We start from the raw sequence: 17,820 nt of genomic DNA on the forward strand, positions 1-17,820 counted from the left end.
AAGACACTAACAGCAGGGAAGGCTTGAGATAGCCTGCTATGCACAACAAATTATTTTACAGGGCAGTGCATGGAGGCCCACGAAGAGATACAGAAGGAGGAAGGTGGCAGACACGACAACCTGGGCACACGGCTGCTCGGTGCTCAGTGCTCGGACCTTTTGATGCAGCTGTAACACAAAGGGACGTTTCCAGGTGCAGTTAGCTCACCACACAAGGAAGGCTCCGCAGGGTCTCGGTGCTGACCAGACAAACACATTTGGATGAGATGCTCACAGCCAATTGATTCACGAGGTCGATATTTAGTGTTGAGGGGACAATCACCAGTGCACGGCCCTGTCTCATTTAAGAATAAGCCCAGTGCTAAACCCATCTTTCAGTTTCACCAGGAGCAACCAGTCCTCGGTATCTCCGAGGATCAGACACTTCCCATTCAATACCTAATTTCAAGAGCAATCACCCAATTTAGCCCAGCTGGCCAGGAAGAACGATGCTGAGCTGGTGCAGTGCAAGACGGAAGCGGGGCTGCCTGCCTGCTGGCCGTGCAGACAGAGGTGAGATGTTCCTCAGCACGGGGCTCAAACAGAAGAGACCACAGTAGTGCTATGCCTCCTCTCCTTGTGCCCGAGCATCCTGAGATGTTTGCTGTTTGGGAATGCTGCTTGTTTTCAGCTACAAAGATGAATACATGAAGCACACTGAGAAATTCACCAGCCCACCCTCAGCCACCCGCAGACGGTGGTTGCCTGTGCCTGCTGCTCCCACGTGTTACCGAGGAGGTTTCTGAGCGTGAGATGAGAGGCACCAGGGACCATGGCAGCAAGACACGCGATACCAGCATCTCCATCCCGGAGTATCAGCCACAAAACTGGTTGCTAAACATAGATATAACATTTTAATAATGTTTTAACTATTAATGATTTAACTTTTAGTAATGTTTTAACTTATTAGGATGCTTAATTTAATAATCTGAAAACAGATTGCTCTACAAGAGAAAATTACAACAAGCGTTCCCAAGGCAATGCAGGAAAACCACGTCTCATATTATCCTGCAGTGGGTACAGGACCACGCCATGCTTGTGTCTTGCTTGGCAATGCAGCAGGGTGTGCCAAAAAGCGGTATTTGGGGATTCAGTGAGGCTTCTCCACCTTGTGCATATGGTGGAGAGCCATGAAAGACAGTGCATGAAGCCAGTAAGAGTGACCTACTCCCTCGGGCTTTGTGGTAACAGGAGAACTAACAAGAGGGGAGTTTCCAATTGTACAGAAAAAAAAAAAACATTATTCATTTTCCAGTAAAAAATAAAAAGCTATAAAGAATTAAGGCACTGAATTGTTGCATGTTGCAGCAGAAAACGTTATCTGTGTTACTCTAGAAATATTCCAGAAGTCAAACAGGAACCACTGAGATCTTTCTCCTCAAACTCCAAGTCAGCTGCACAATCTAATGCACTGTGGGATTACAAGAACTGTAATGTTCCAGAAATTCTGGCAAATATTAAAATAAAGGTATGTCACCTAAAAAAAAATAAAAAATAAAAATTTCCAGTGAAAACTACATTTTGATAAATCCAGTTGGGGACCAGGGGTTATTTTTATATGTATTTTACAGGTTTAGTTAAGAACTTACTTTATTTTACATGGAATGGAAAGAGTGTTTAAAGCAGAAGGAGGGGATGTCCTAGCAGACCTGTTCCCAACCTGTGACCTGTGCGGTGTCAAGAGTTGGACTTGATGATCCTTAAGGGTCCCTTCCAACTCAGGATATTCTATGATTCTATGATTCTATGATAATTGCCATTCTGAGACGAATGGAAATTAAGCCATCTCCATGAGGTCTAGCAGAACAGCCAGCAAGACCTTCTTGGGTGCAGGCTTGATGCTGCTGCCTGCATGCACAGGTGCAGATCAAGAGGGGGAATGTAAAGGATTAGCTCTCCTCCCTGCTCTGAGCATGTGGGATGGAAGATTTGCGTGGGCACAACCGGTCGGCAGGGCAAGGGAAGCTGAGAACTTCTCCGGGAGGTCGCTGCCACAGCTCGGTGTGGGTGAGGTGGGAGCACAGCCCCAGCCAGCACAGCACCAGCACCAGCACCAGGCGCTGGGAGACCCTGGTGCAGTTCCCCGCTCCACCCAGTGCTTAGACGAGCAGCTCATCCGTGACTTCATTCCCCCTGACAGCTTGAATCAGAAGCGTTTTTCCATGTTACGAGTAGGAGGATAAAAACACAGATGATTTGAGATAGAGATGACAGCGAGAGAAAGCAGTGTTATCAGTTTAATGAATCTCAGCACTTTTATTATTGCTTTAATTTCATATCTACACAGGGAAGGCTTATGCTTCGAAATGCAGCTTCTCTAGACAGCATTTCAGTATATTATGGTAATCTCCATTTTAATTTCTCTGTAAGAGAAAAAGTCTTCAAAATTGGCTCAATATCATTACTCAAAAATATTGCAAATTACAGTTTGAAAACCGGGAACTTCACAACTTGCTGTCTAAACTCACGTTGTGCCAATGGCTAATGCCACTACAAAGGTTTCCATTATCTGGCCTGCCTAAATCACAGAATCCCAAACAGGCCGAGGTGGGCAGGGACCTTGGGGTGCCTCCAGCCCCCCCTGCCCCAGCAGGACCCCCGAGCAGGGTGCCCAGCCTCATGTCCAGGTGGTTTTGGGACATCCCCAAGGAGCCCCCCCAGGCTCTGGGCAGCCTGTGCCAGGGCTGTGGCACAGCCCAGCTCTCCCAGCCTCTCCTCATAGCAGAGGTGCTCCAGCCCCTTTGTCATCTCAGTGACCCTAAATTGTAGCATGCAGCACAAATCCAACAGGAGCTACGGCCACCCAGGCACCGAAACCTGGATCCTGCCCCTGTAGCCGCCAGCTCTCTCCCTGCTGCAGACGGAGCGTGTGATAACTCCTGGTGAGGGGCTGCCCTCCATTGGCACACATAATGGAAAAGGGAAACACGGGAAGCGTCAAGAAGGCAAAAAGGAATACAAATGGCAGATGTCCTGGGAAATAAATAAATAACTATACATATTTATACCAGCCGTGTCATCTGTCTTCCCTGTCATGCCTTTTGGTCTCGCAGTTCCTAATCCATCACCCATTTTTCTGAACTAGCAGGTCGCAATTACGCATTCCTTCTTGCGGCGCACAGACATGAGTCCTTAACCTTTAGCTGGTGGCAGCATTGCCATACCAAACGCCTCTCCCTGCTCAGCATTCCGCCCGCTGGCTCCACGTGCAGCTGGATTTGGAGACATCTCCCCGTGTTTCACACGCTTTTCACTTTAAAGACAGACGAAGAATCGTGAGCCGGGGAGGCCGGTCCGTGAGGACGGGTCTCGGGAACGCTGCACCCCCGGGGCCCCCCCGGAGCCCCCCGGAGCCCCCCGGACCCCCCGGTGCCGCCCGCCCGGCCCCGGCCCCGGCCCCGCGGAGCTGCTGCGGAGCGATCGTGCCCCCGCGCGGCCGCCGCCGGGCTCAGCGGCAGCCCCGGCTCTGCTCAGCGGCCCCATGGCTCCTGGCGGGATGGGGGGAGTCGGGGCTTTTATTGTCAACGCTAAGGGTGGAGGCAAAAGAAAATTCAAAGATAAAAAAAAGTTTGCAAAAATCTTTCTTATTCCAATCATTTTCTATTACTGTCTGCAAGCAAAAAGACCCTGAACGCCCAGAATTTACAAGTTATCAGACGCAAGTGTTTTATTCTGACTCTTTACTTTCAGACAAGAGCAAAGACAACTAGGAAAACAGTGCCATGACCACGTCCCTGGGAGCCTGTCCCAGTGCCCGACCAGCTCTGGGTGCAGACCCTTCCCTAAACAGTCTGAGCCTCCCCGAGCCTCCCCTGTCCCAGCTCCATGCCAGTCCCTCAGGTCCTGGTGCTGGTCCACGATGAGGTCTCCTCTCAGCCTCCTCTCCTCTGGGCTCAACAAGCCGAGTGACCGCTCCTCATACATCTTCACCTTGCACATAATCATGCGTAAACAACAAAAAGAAACTGCTTTGTTAGTGCCCAGCAACAGCTTTGTGGGAAGGACGTAATGTCTCCTTGCATCCAGCTCCGGTCAGGACGTGGCTGTACATCTACGAGGAAGTTTTACCTGCAAACTCCTAGGCTATGGCCTGCAAACACCTTCCCTGCTTTCCTGCCAGCTGCACAGGACAGTCCTTACCAGGACAGCAAAACTCACCAAGATAAAACAAATCGCTGTCTGAGCACTGGTTCCTACCAAACGGTGCCACCTAGAGAGGAGAGCAGGCAGGAACAGGTTTTTATCTCAGGCTGACATGGAGAAGGAAATCTGCAGCTTGCAGACTTGGGGCAGCTGCCCCCTGCCCACCCCTGCCCTGGGGCTGCCCCTGGTTTTAGAGCTAAATTCCTCTGGCACCAGCTAACCCAGTGTCCTGGCACTTATTAGCATGCTGAAATAAAAGCAAATTGTAACGCAAGAGAGACCGGGTGCTGGCACAGAGACCGCTGCCCTGTGAATGCACACCTACCCCCCAGGTTTCCTGGGAAAAGGACAGGGGAGGGAACAGCTCCCACACTGTGGGTCCAGGTGCCTGGCAGCTGCTGCACTTCCCAGGACAGGGGTCTGTTGGAAAAACCTCATTCTGTCCCTTCTCTCTGCCCCCCAAACCACAAAATCATTTAAGAAGCAAATTTTAGACCTTAAAAACTTTCCACTTCCCATGGGCAATGTGGCCTTCTTCACCTACAAGCAGTTTGCTATGAAAACTGGATTAGTTCAGTACACAAAGTGCTACCGCTTTAGCAATTAAAATTCCACGCTTCTATATTGCCCACAAACTACTGCTAGCCTGGGAAATATGCTCAGCCTCCCACCGACCCCTGCCGCAAAGGGAACAGCATCCCACCGCCCTGGGTTTGTGCTGCTCTCTGTGACACTGGCTGCAGCCAGCAGCAGCCACAGGTCACAGCTCCCTGCTGCAGTTACAGCTCCGGGACAGCAGAGAGCAACGCTGCACGCAGAAAGCAGCACCAGGGGGTGAGGAGTACTGGGTACCCCGAGGCAGAAAGTAAAGCAGAGCTGCAACCACCACAAACAGCTTTCCTCTTGTACGGAAGGGAGTAATGAGGTGGAATGGGGTAGCGCCGGTGTCACTTATGCTACACACACACCTATATATATATATATATATATATATATATATATATATATATATATATATACTTTAACTAAAGAATATATATTTGTATATCTACAAGTCTAAGTGTTAAACAGGTCAATGAACCTTATTTAGCATTTATAATTACACTCACATGTGATCCCAAAGAAGACTGGATGGCATTCTTTGACTCAGCATGCTTTGCCATGCCAAATAGCCTCATGTTGCTACAGGGATCACAGCAGATGATCTAAGTCAGTGACATATATTAAAAATTAAGTATAACAAGAGAGGAAGAATTAAGTATAACAAGAACAAAAAGGAGAGGAGAGGAGAGGAGAGGAGAGGAGAGGAGAGGAGAGGAGAGGAGAGGAGAGGAGAGGAGAGGAGAGGAGAGGAGAGGAGAGGAGAGGAGAGGAGAGGAGAGGAGAGGAGAGGAGAGGAGAGGAGAGGAGAGGAGAGGAGAGGAGAGGAGAGGAGAGGAGAGGAGAGGAGGAAGGAAGGAAGGAAGGAAGGAAGGAAGGAAGGAAGGAAGGAAGGAAGGAAGGAAGGAAGGAAGGAAGGAAGGAAGGAAGGAAGGAAGGAAGGAAGGAAGGAAGGAAGGAAGGAAGGAAGGAAGGAAGGAAGGAAGGAAGGAGGGGATCCTTATTTTGAACACTGCCTGATTTTCAATCTGCCAGATGGAGTGTGTTTGTATGAGTTTGTATGTATACAAAACGGTGTATTTGTATGAGATTTTAATTGCAGCCCACTAACTAGTTGAAAGGAAATCAAAATACAGTACTTATAACCTCAATCAATATTTAAAACTGTATAGCCACAGCTGATAGATAAAACCCTGTGCTTTCTGCACCACGGTGGTTAGCCGAATTTCCCTTATCAGGGTAAATACACGATCTGGGACTGGCACAGTGGGTCCAGCTGGCAGTGTTCTCACCACTGGGCAGCGAAAGATAACATTCGAGAATGCACAGTCCGTAATTTATTAGATTAAACAGCATTCAAGTGATACAAACTACCCGAACAATGCTTAGAAAGGGGAGGAATCTATTAGCATCACATCCTAATTTCCAGCAGCCAGCCTCACTTTCTGTCCGCTCGCACCGCAGTGCCAGGACGCAGCATATATCCACCTTCCTGGCAGTTCACACGGCAGTCCGGGTACGGTTACCACAGCCTAAATTCTGGAGACAAGGACAGACACAAATCTCCATAAAAATAACTGAGATAGGATGGAAGCTCGGTGTCTGTAGCAGAACAGGGTAAGGCACAAGGGCAAAGTCACAGCACTGAGCAGAGAAGCATGAACTCCAGGCCACCTCAGCTCTCCAAACCAGCGATGTCCCACAAAGCTACACCCAAATCCCCAGCTCACCCCGTGTGCTGGCCCTTCCAGATCTCACTCCGGCCGTTTCAGGCATGGGGCTAATTGGGACCCTCCCGCTGCGGCTGGGTTTCTCAGCTGCCTGCCCCGTACCTGCTGGCTCCTGGAACGTCCCACACCACTTCAGGCTGCTCGTGCTGCCCCCACACTCCTCCACATCTCCACACCTCCTGCTGATGCTCCATAGAAAGGCCAGGGGCTGGGGGGGGATACAAAGAGAGAAGACAGCAGCAACCCCCCTGCCCCAAAGCTGCCGGGCGCTTTTCAGGCAGGAACCTTTAGGAAGAGACCAGCCTTGCCCGGTTGCTCACCAGGAGCAGTGCCTGGCTCTTGGTTTCGGAGGCAGAGCAGAGCAGAGAGCTCCAGCAACCCTCCTGGTTGCCATGGCTTTCCCCATGTGCCGTGCGTACGAGCACCTTCTCCTCGCGTTCAGCACCTGTTCTGCATGCACCGCGTGGCTCTGTGCCTCAAAGTAAGTTTTGTCTCTCAGAATGCCAAGCAGCCCGACTTCCTGCAAAAAAGAAGCAAAACAAAGTCTCCCGTAAAGAGACTTTGCTCTGGTAGCTTGCTAGCAAGCCCAGCTCTCCCTGCTGCTTCCCACGTCTCCAGAATCACTGAAGAAAACAGATTTGCTCTGATTAGAGGAAAAACACCCATTTTTTCATTTTCTATCAGATTGCCCAAAGCCTGATGCTGAATTTGGGGTAGGGACCTAGCACTTCTGCAGGACAAACAGCTGAAAACTCCATATCAGATTGAGAAAAGCAAAGACTGACCCCGAGCTGAGCTGGGCCAACAGGCATGGCTTGGCGGCAGTGCTTGAGGCTGTGCAGCAGGAAGGTGTTTGTTCACGGCCATAGAAACAGCCAGTGAAATTACCTCAACTTTACTGCTTCTCCTGGCCTGGGGAGGCTGAAGTCACACTGCCATACGGACCCTGGGCTTTCACAGTGCTCTGTGGAAACCCTCTGGGCCAGGGCCCTCAGGAAAGGGATTTGGGATTTCTTGGGGTTCTTCAACAACTGGCACATGTTCCATGCCTAAGATGATGGAAGGCTTTTTTTTTTTTTTAAGGCCTTTGTTTGTAGCCTTTATAACTTTGAAATATTTTTAATGAATCAATGCATGTTTAATGGAAAATGATCATTGTTTTAATTGTAGTTACCATTCCATTTGTATTTAACTTTTTCAAGTAAAAACAAAGTTTAAAATAGTTTTTAGAGGAAATATTTTTGTCTACAGTCCTAATTATATCATTCTAAACATTGCTGCATTTCAAAAAGCCATCTTTTCTGCCTGTTACACCATCCTTCACAGGATAACTTCTGGCCAGCAATGTTTCACAGGCTGCTTCATTTTGGAATTTTGACTTTAAAAACCAACCAAACAAATAAAAAGTAGTTTAAAAGCAAAGACAACTTCTGCTACAGATAACACCTGTGTCCTACAGTTAGGATATCCCATTTCAATCAGTAATCCTCAATCAAGAAGTGGCTGTAAACATTTTATGAGCCTGTTGTAAGGGTAGGGGGTAGTTTAATAACTGAAATAAATGTTTAGCACATGCCCATGTCCCTTTCCCTCAGACCTTTGTGTGCCCTGGCTCCCTCCCAGTGTAAACCCCTGCTTAGCAGCTCGTGCCATGCTGAGGACGCAGCCACAATTTGGCTGGGTGGTGGAGGACAGCAGGCAGAGCCTTCCTTTGGTAATCAGCTGAGCAGAAGGACGTGGCCAATATCGCACCACTGGTGCACAGCTGTGCCTGCTGTGATGACAGCTCTCAGTTCTGCCCAGACCATCTTTGACAGGACGGGTTCTGCCGGAGCAGCATTTAAGGACTTCTGCCACGCGCTAAGCCCCTGCGATGACCAGCTAGTCTCTCAAGCACTCCAGCTGTAGGGTAAGTCCTCTCACCTCTATTCCTCTTCTCAAAGCCTGGCCCCACATGTGGCTGTAGCTCCGCAACTTTGCTGTGATATCCCAGAAATGTTTTGCTGGATGATTTTCGGTGGTTGCAGCCCTGCACCCACCTGAAGGCTCCAAATTCTCTTCCCTGCCAAGCTTTACTGGTCAAATCATGACGGCCATAAATAAGCAATAGCATTTATTTACTTTTTTTTTTTTTTTTCTTTTACCATTGTGGAGGACCTGCAGCAGCTGTGCAAAGTTCAGATCTACTGGGGGCAATACGAGGACTGTACGACCATTTGCAGCCCAAGCCTCCCCGGGCAGCACGGAGCCCCAGCAGCCTCAGCAGGCACCCAGCGGGCTGCGCAGGCACAGCAGCCCCAAGGGGCAGCACGCTCGCTCCCTTCTCAGCAGGCTGGCTCACAAAAGCTCCCTTCACCTCCTCGCATTGAAGGGAGACCACGCACCACCTCACAAGCCCTGCCCGGCCAGCAGCCCTGGCCCTGTCCCTAAGCACATTCCTGCTGTGAGGTTGCACAACCATGTGGAAAAGTTATCCAAAATACACAGGGCACTTCCACAGGTGTGGGATTTAATCCTCTTTGGACACCACCGATGCTAAAATGTGCACAGGGCAGACAGACTTAAAAATGAAGAATTTTACAATTATTTAAAGTTCAGCATGTTGAGCCTGTAGTAAGACATGCATGGTGTTAGCGCTGTCCACTGGCATTTCAGATACTCCTTGTGGGTCCTCCAGCCAGACGTAGCCCTGGCATGCATTAGTTCTACATATTTCAACACTGAATTTGCTCCATTATGTCACCGTGGCTTAAACACTCGTGTTATTTTCAGTATACCTTTAATGCTTACCAAAACATCAAACATCTTAGAAGGATGATTAGTCTGGAAGCCAACCAAACCTAACATCATTCTGTTGGACACACATTAGGCAGCATACTTGTCTGGCTGCGAAAGGATTTCAACACTTCATTTAGTCCCAACTCTCTTAATAAATAAATAAATAGATAGATAAATAGATAGATAAATAAATAAATAAGTCATACTTGGAGAGTTTCACTTCACACTGTCCCTGATTCAAAGACTGATGAGCTGACCACCCCCAGAACATGCATTTCCTACTGTAGCTAACAATGAAAGTAGAAGGGCTTGTTAATCTTGTTTATTTTTAAGACATGAATTTGCTATCCACAGCCCTTTGGTGCTTTGCCCCTCCTGAAATCCTACCATCAGAATAGTAAGGAGAAGAAGAACAACAAAAATGTCTTCTTTACCTTCAAATAGAAAAGCTGCAGCAGGAAAAGAGAAGACACATCATTTCCTACGTTTATGTATATCACCACATATAGGTCTTCTCAATAACTACATGTATTTTTGCAGAACATTCCTGTGTTCAAATAAATAGGTGTTCTCCTAACTGAGGTGTTTACAGTAGGATTCAAATATTATCTTCTTCAGATGGAAGTGTTTCTTTTTCTCCTAACTCCCACTCTGTCAATCACATGGATTATTTTTACGCAGGAAGAAATACTTCAGAGTTGAACAAATCCCCTATCGGGCTCGATTTGCCATGCTGTCAGAAGGTAGGTAATGGCTTCGTAGCCTTAAAGTCAAGGAGTGGAGTATCTGTAGCCACACCTAGCTGAAGAAGTGACTCATAACTTGGTTGTGACAGGTTTATAACTTTTCTTCTCCACTGGAAAATGCACAAGTTGCAATTAAAACCTGGGCGAGGCTGGACAAACCCAGCGATGTCTGGAATTATTCTGAAGTTTTAATTGTAGTGGCACAGAACGAAGCAGCTGCGGCTGGGTGGGAATGCGACTGTGACATTTAGCAGAGTGTCACAGAACAGAAATCTCGCTATCACAGATATGACTAACTCACTTCTGTGTCTGACATCCATCTTCTCAGAGCTGCGAAATCAGGATAATTCCTGCTTTAATCTGGGAGCAGAGAGATGAGCAATTCCATTCAAACCAAATAATAAGTTCCTGTCAAAAATAAGTTGAAAATTAACGTTCTAGCAAGATGTTCGTACTTAACCAGCTGCCTAGGTCTAAAAATATCAAAATGGGCCATTTCTAGGGGGGTGGTACCTCACAAGGGAGTGGCACTGGCTATCCCCAAAACAGAGCCCACTTCGGTTAGAGATCACTGAATGTTCTTCTAATCCTCTGAGAACGAAATCAGAAAACAGCCAGTGACAAAACAGAGGTGTATTTGTTTTTCGTTACATTAACAGGGTTGTGAACATTTGGCTCACGTTTTAAACTGAAAGACTGCACTGCCACACCCCGTCCCTCCCGATAGCTCCCCAGGTGCAGCGGCCGTGCAATGCTGAGCGACTGGAAGGGCACTGAATAAACTTAAGTGATGTGAATCTAATTTGAAACAAGACCGAATTCCTTGCTTTTATGCAAATAAGCCACATAGCCCCCAGCAGTGCCGAGAACCGAGGACAACTGTGCGTGGAAAGGGCAAGCAGCAAAGGTCTTCTGAGGGCTTTGAGGACTAGCTGAAAGTGAGGAAAACACCCATAGGAAACAACGCTTAGGATTTGCTGGCACTTTTCTGCTTTGACTGAGGAAAGCTGAAATGCAGAAACAGATTTACATCTTGACAGAACATACCATCTGAACTCAGAACCAAAAATGTGGCGTGGCTCCCATCCAAGCGATTACGACCTCGTGATGTTCAAGCAGAGCAAGTCTGCAGCCATACTTCATGTTCTCTGTGCTTTAAAATTGTTTCCATGGGCCACATCAGCCAGAAGACAGAAGGCAAACAGACGCAAAACCACACAGGGTTGCTATAAGAATATTTTGCTCAACTTCCAAAGATCCACAGCTGAGGAAGAAAGCTCCCTCCAAGTGGAACAGCAAGCAGCTGTTGCCCATTCCCACCAACCATAATTTCTGCAAAATGGTGCCACCGACAGGACACAGGAAAGAGGACCCAGAGGAGGGACTTAGTTTTTGAGGAAAGAAGCTGAAAAGCAAGGCTCCTGTGGGTGCGTTGGCCCAAAGCCCCCCCGCAGAGCATCAACCAGGGGCAACAGGCAGCGTTTTAACACCCGCTGGCGGTGGTCAGGGACCTGGAGTCATTCAGCCTTCAAACAACTGCTCAAACTGTTTAGGCATAATGAAAGACTTGCAATTCTGCAACACCGTGAGGAAAAACATGCAGCAAAGACAGGCCAGACCATGCTGGTGGGGCAGTAGTGCTACAGCATATGATAAAATTAAGTAGAAAACCTGCTGTCAGCCGTGAGTCCACATGGACTGCACGTACAGGCCAAAGCGTGAAGGCTGTGGCACTGCTCAGAATTACTGCTGCTCTGCCAGGCAGGCGAGCTGTCGGCATGCTGACGGGTGTCTGAGAGGGGAAAAGGGCAGGAAATGTGAGGGTAAGGGCATTCATGTTTGTCCCCATCTACATGGACTGGGCCAAAACCAAATTAGGGGATAATTTCCAAACATGATTTTAGGGACTACCAACTGCTGTTTTATGGAACAGAGAGAATGCACAGACTGAGATGTGAACCCTGGCTTGCTCCTGGGTAACATGCAAGATCTCACTTCAAATGCTGTAGTTGAAAGAATTACATGCAACTCTAATGCTGTTCAGCCTCCCTGTAAGAGCAAAGACTTAGAATATATTAAAACCTGTAATCAACTTGAGAAATACAGGCTACAGGAAACAAGGACGCTCATCAGATGTAGACAGTAAAGCAACTGAGGTAACTAAATCCTTACAGGTGGCATGGAAGCTGTTAACTCCATCCAGAGCACTCACAGCCTGTGGATACCATCACTTAAAAAGGCTTGGAAAGAATCAGGAGAAAGCCAGCACAGCCCACTAGCATGCTGATACAGGACGACATAAGGAAGAAGGTGGTATCCTTCAGACAGCTCAAGCAATATCCGAATTAAGGCAATAAGAATGGACCAAACTCCTGGAGACTAAACATAAAATGCAATTAGGCAGGCCAAAATGGAAAAGAAGTGAGGAAGCAGAAGAAATCCAATTATAAATTACAGTATAATAAACCCTAATAGCTTTTCTTCCAATAGCAATAACCTGTTAACTTGGTTATGCTTAGAGTCTCCGTCCTCAGCGATGCAGACTACCACTCGCCACGAGGAATGGCAGGCACAGGGCACATTTACAGGCAGGAGCTGCTCCGTGCAGAGGGAAAATAGCACCCCTTCTACAGAAACACCTCCAAATCTGCACCAGTGTCAGTTAGTGGAAAACTCTGGTGGCTCCTCAGCCGGGCTACAAAGCGACCAGGCTCCTCTCCCCGCAGCAACATTTTTGACATTGCTGAAGAAATGTTGTGTACAGAAGGGTTCACACCGTGCTCAGAGGCTGCCTGAAGTTTCTGTTTAGCTCAAGTTCTTTCCTTACAATGCCAGAGAGCAATTACTGGATCAGAGCACGAAAAGCACAATAGAACAGACATTTTCTTCAGCCGGGAGGTGATTCAGCTATCAGAGAGTTTCTTTTGTTTCTATTTGTGGGAAAAACAAATGGCTGTGTTTAGCTGTCTGAAGCTGAAGTTCCCAAGGTCATGCTGGCAGCCGGCTGCAGCGCGGTACCTGCGGCCCTGTGCTGCTCCTCACATTCCTTCCTCCCTAAACAGCCTGAGGTTCACTCGAGGTCAGCGGCATTGGAAGGCAAGCAGGGCGAGAAACTGTGACTAACCAGGGCACGTTTTGCCTCTGCAGCTGTAAACAGGGAGCAAAGCACATGCCATCACTCCTTCCGTTCCCTCATACAGAAGCTATCCATAATATATAAAGGAAATGTGCAGCAGCAGCCAAGGCAGCGCTGAGAAACGAGGCCGTGCTGCTTCTTCCTGGAAGAGCTGCCCTTGCCGGCGGGGCGAGCCAGCGGGGCAGGCCTCAGTGCGTCAGGGCACGGCACGGCACGGCCCTGCTGCACGGGACACAGCCAGCGAAGGTGACGGCACTGCCTGTGGGACTGGCGTCGCAGGAGGCCAAGAGAAACACCAGCTGAGCCACGAGTCCTAGGAGACTCGTGGGAGACTCTGTCCCACGAGGGAAGGGGCCTGCTTCGCTGGGCTGGGTGCAGGGAGTGTGGTGTGAGAACCAGACACCTCCCTGAGAGGGGTTTGGGACTTGGGACAGGTCTCAGGGCAGGCATTTGGGTCTGGGGGCGGAGGGAAAGGCAACAAGGGCAGCAGCTGCCACATTTAAACAGAGTGCAATCTAAAGCCCACGTCTGAAATTCAGCATACGTCTATATACCTTATTGATAAACAAAGGGTAAGAAATACAGGTAATTAGACTAAACACCTGGCTGTAAGGTAACTTTCCAGCTTCTAAACCGCAGATTTTCTTTGGAGTTTGGAAGAGAGGCAAAAATCCCATGGGAAAATCTGTTGCTCCTCTCACCTAGAACTAATCAGATGTTTTTTATGTCAATTAGCATGTAATATGTATCTATTAGTGAAATCTGATTCCTTATGCCAACCGGTTGTTTCTCTCCTTACAGTAAATGCTATTTCTGTGGCTTGCACTACATTTAAAAAAAAATATATAAATACGCTTTGAACATGCTTTGTTTTCAGGCACTAGTTGTCAAAGACCAATATCAGAGTGCCAGCCAAGAACTGGGGTTCATTTAATCATAAACAGATAGTGGGAAACACGCCAAGAAACAACTGCTGGTGAGCTGGCAACAACAACGCTTCACACAGCATATGTCAGGGGGCACGAGGCAGCTGGCTGGGCAGGATGCTATTTCGAGAGAACATTTGGAAACATCTCTGTCAGGAGCTTTTCTTGCAAAGTGTGGCAAGAGCACAGCGTCACTTTCTTCCAAGTGCAACTCGAACACACAACAGTAAGCCACTAAACTAGAAACAGCCCTGGCAAACACGCTGTGCTTTAATTCTGAGAAGTGCCCAGAAGTGTTGCACCCCTCATCACGCAGCATGTGCCACACCACTCCCCCCGGGCTCCTGGAGCAGCTTCCCAGCAACTGGAGACAAGTGACAAGTGACAACCACCGGGACCCCTCCTTCTGGACGGCTGTGGTACACAGCCCTCCCCTGTACGAGATAAACAAACGTGTTTGGTGGTGACACCGTCAGCTCCCAAGAAGAAGCAACTGAACAGAAATGTTCTAGGAAAATCCCACACAAATGCCAACAACTTTAAGCAGGTTTATTCACTGCAAAACAAGCAATAGAACGTATTTGTCTGAATCTTCCTCTGTCAACACATCCTTTTGTATTTCAAGTTCAAAACTTTAGAAAGCTTATAAAAGCTAATTAGTTCCTTGACTTTAATTAACCTATTCTTTGAATATAATGGAAAGCAGGTGCTTTCTGTATACATATTAAACTTAAAAAAAAAAAATCTTCACACAAATCTAACAATTTTTTTAAAAATCCTGCTCATAAAACACAGACATTACAAAATCAACAAATATATGCATCCACTTCAATAGACTTAATTATTGGTTATTTTAATTTCTGTTTTCTGATGAGCAGGATTCCTCCAAAAGAATGCACCTACGCCAGCGTTTGAATTCTCTCCCAAATTTCACACATTAATTTATGTTTATGGGATTTAAAGGCATACAGTTCACCCCAAAAGCACATTAGTGGAAAGCAAACAAACAAAAAGCGGGCAGACACAAAAATACTAAGCTAAGAACTAACAGTGACTGCACAGTGAGGACCCTGGCCCCTTTGGCTAGGAGGGACCCCGGAGGGCAGCTGGCCCAGGGCTGGCCCATGCTCCTGCTTTCCTCAGGATCACATTGAAACGGTGCATGAGGCTGCTCACATCCTCAGGCAGTCGAGACAGGACTTCCCCCAAGGATGGGACTTCCACCCTGTCCGGGCACCACATCCAGCATTAGAGCACCTTCCTGTGAAGAGCTGGGTCCTCATATGTAGCCTGGGTTTTCCTTGCTGCAGCTGCATTGACTGCCTTCAGTCACACTGCGCAGTGCCTGTCCTCCACTCTCCCTACCTCCATCCCTCCCTGGATGGCTGGCGATATCCAAAACACAGACACGAGTGATATCCAACTGTTTTATTTTTGAAAGTTTATTATTATACATGCAAGGAATTATAATGGCAATTTGCCGTACACAAAAATGGCCAATAAAAGTAGTTTCTTGTTGAAATTTTATTTTAATTTTTAAATTGTTAAAACTGCTTAACTGCTTGTTAAAAATAATAATAATAATAAAATCTTAGATTCTGAGGTCATAGATGTGATCCAACAGAAGTAGCTGCTGTCAAGATGTAAGCAGACTGAGGCCAACAATGTGACATAAAAGCTCCCCTACCAGTTCAATAACAGAATGAAGCCAGTGCTCACTTCAGGCTGATATAAGATTTCAAGGCATGAGCCCCTGCCTGCATGTGAGCTACAGTTATTCTATTCATAGCACATGTAAATTTAAAGTTTGTTTTTAGATGTGTTTGTTGCTAATACAAAGTGATAAAAGCACTATAAAAACTTCAAGATTGAGTTTCTTAGAAATAAAATCAGTACCATTTGGATCCACTAGTGATCTATTCCTTTATTAAAACAAAAGTTTCAAGGTATCCACAAAATTATGACACATAAAACATTAGTTTTATATAAGTATATAACTGGAAAATCAGTATGGTCTGAACACGCCAGTCAATCAGAAAATAAAATGGTCAACTTTCAACAGGTAAGTAAGTTTTGGTAATCACAGAACTTGCCCCACAAGTTCTCTTTCCAGAGCAGAGATGTGATAACAAATGAAAAGCAACTAATATCCAGTTGCCTTGTAAGATTACTTTCCCATACCTACAAAGAAGACACCCACAGAACAGTAAGCTGAAATTAATTTCACTTAAATTCTTAAGTTCTTAATACAATGCATAAGGAATAAACAACACAAAGTAATGAATCCATAAATGGACCATGTACCATGCCTAGAAATTAAATAAAGACAACTTTGTTCAAATATATTTCTGTAACTGAGGAACTAAGTAACATCAGTGAGAGGCTGCAAGCCTAAAGAAACCTTCGCTAACTGGAACCATACTAAACTCAGGCGGGTTTCAGAAACCAAGTGCCTTTGCAGAAAGATGCTGGAGCCCCTCTGGATGAGTGTAGGTCCTGTGAAAGAGGAACTCCAGCTGCAAAGAGGAACTCCAGCTGCAGAGCGCTTCATTCGTCACTGCTGATCACTAATGAGGCTCTTGCTACACAAGACCACCTACTTCTTTTGTGATCTGCATTCAAGATCACAGCCCACCAGGCCTCTGCTCACCGCCCACTTCCTGCGTACTTTCCACCACCACGATTTAGGCTGTCTAACAGTAAAGACATGCCAAAACAGCCTGATACCTTTCTAAGCACTTAGCTCTTCCCTAGAAGGACGTTAAATCACAGCATCACAGGCTGGTTTGGGTTGGAAGGGACCTTAAAGATCATCCAATTCCAACCCCCTGCCATGGGCAGGGACACCTCCCACCAGCCCAGGCTGCCCAAAGCCCCCCAGCCCAGCACTGCCAGGGATGGGGCACCCACAGCTCCTTTGGGCAGCCTGTGCCAGGGCCTCACCACCCTCTGAGTGGAGAATTTCCTCCTTATATCTCATCTAAATCCCCTGTTTCAGTTTGAAGCCATTCACCCTTGTCCTCTCACCACCCCCCTGACAGAATCCCTCCACAGCTTTCCTGCAGCCCCCTTTATGTTGGGGCTGGGGGCCCGGAGCTGGGCACAGGGCTGCAGCTGGGGCCCCAGGAGCGTGGACAGAGGGGCACGGAGCCCCTCGCCATGCTGCCCACGCTGTGGGTGCTCTCGGGGTGGTGTCGGGGTGGTGTCGGGGTGGTTTTGGGGTGGTCTCGGGGCTCTGAGCACGCCGCCTGCTCATGCTGAGCCCTGCCAGCACCCCCAGCCCTTCTGCTCAGGGCTGCCATCAACGAAGCTTGAGGCCCCTCACCTTCCGAGGGTCTCATGGGTCAAAAATCCATCAACACGGGAGTTATGGGGAAAAAATATTTTTATTTATTTGTGTTCACTTTTTGGGATTCGGGTATAAACATTGCACCTTTGGAGCTTTCACTACGCGTATCCTCTGGGGAAGCGTCTGGATTAAGGACTCAGGGAAAAGAACGGGAAATAAACCCCGAGATGTACCAAAAAACGCTACTTTCAGAACTTCCCCGCTCTTGCTGCCGCCAGGACTGCGGTGCCAGGCGGCCACAGGGCGAGCGGCGGCCGCGGCCTCGCACCTGCCCCGGGCACGGCAGAGCCGCGGGGGACCTTGGGGACCTCGGGGACCTCCTCATCCTCCTCATCATCGCCTTCATCCCCCTCATCCTCCTCATCCCCATCTT

Source organism: Anas platyrhynchos, chromosome 6 (genome assembly GCF_047663525.1).
Source record: "Anas platyrhynchos isolate ZD024472 breed Pekin duck chromosome 6, IASCAAS_PekinDuck_T2T, whole genome shotgun sequence".
Taxonomy (NCBI): Eukaryota; Metazoa; Chordata; class Aves; order Anseriformes; family Anatidae; genus Anas; species Anas platyrhynchos.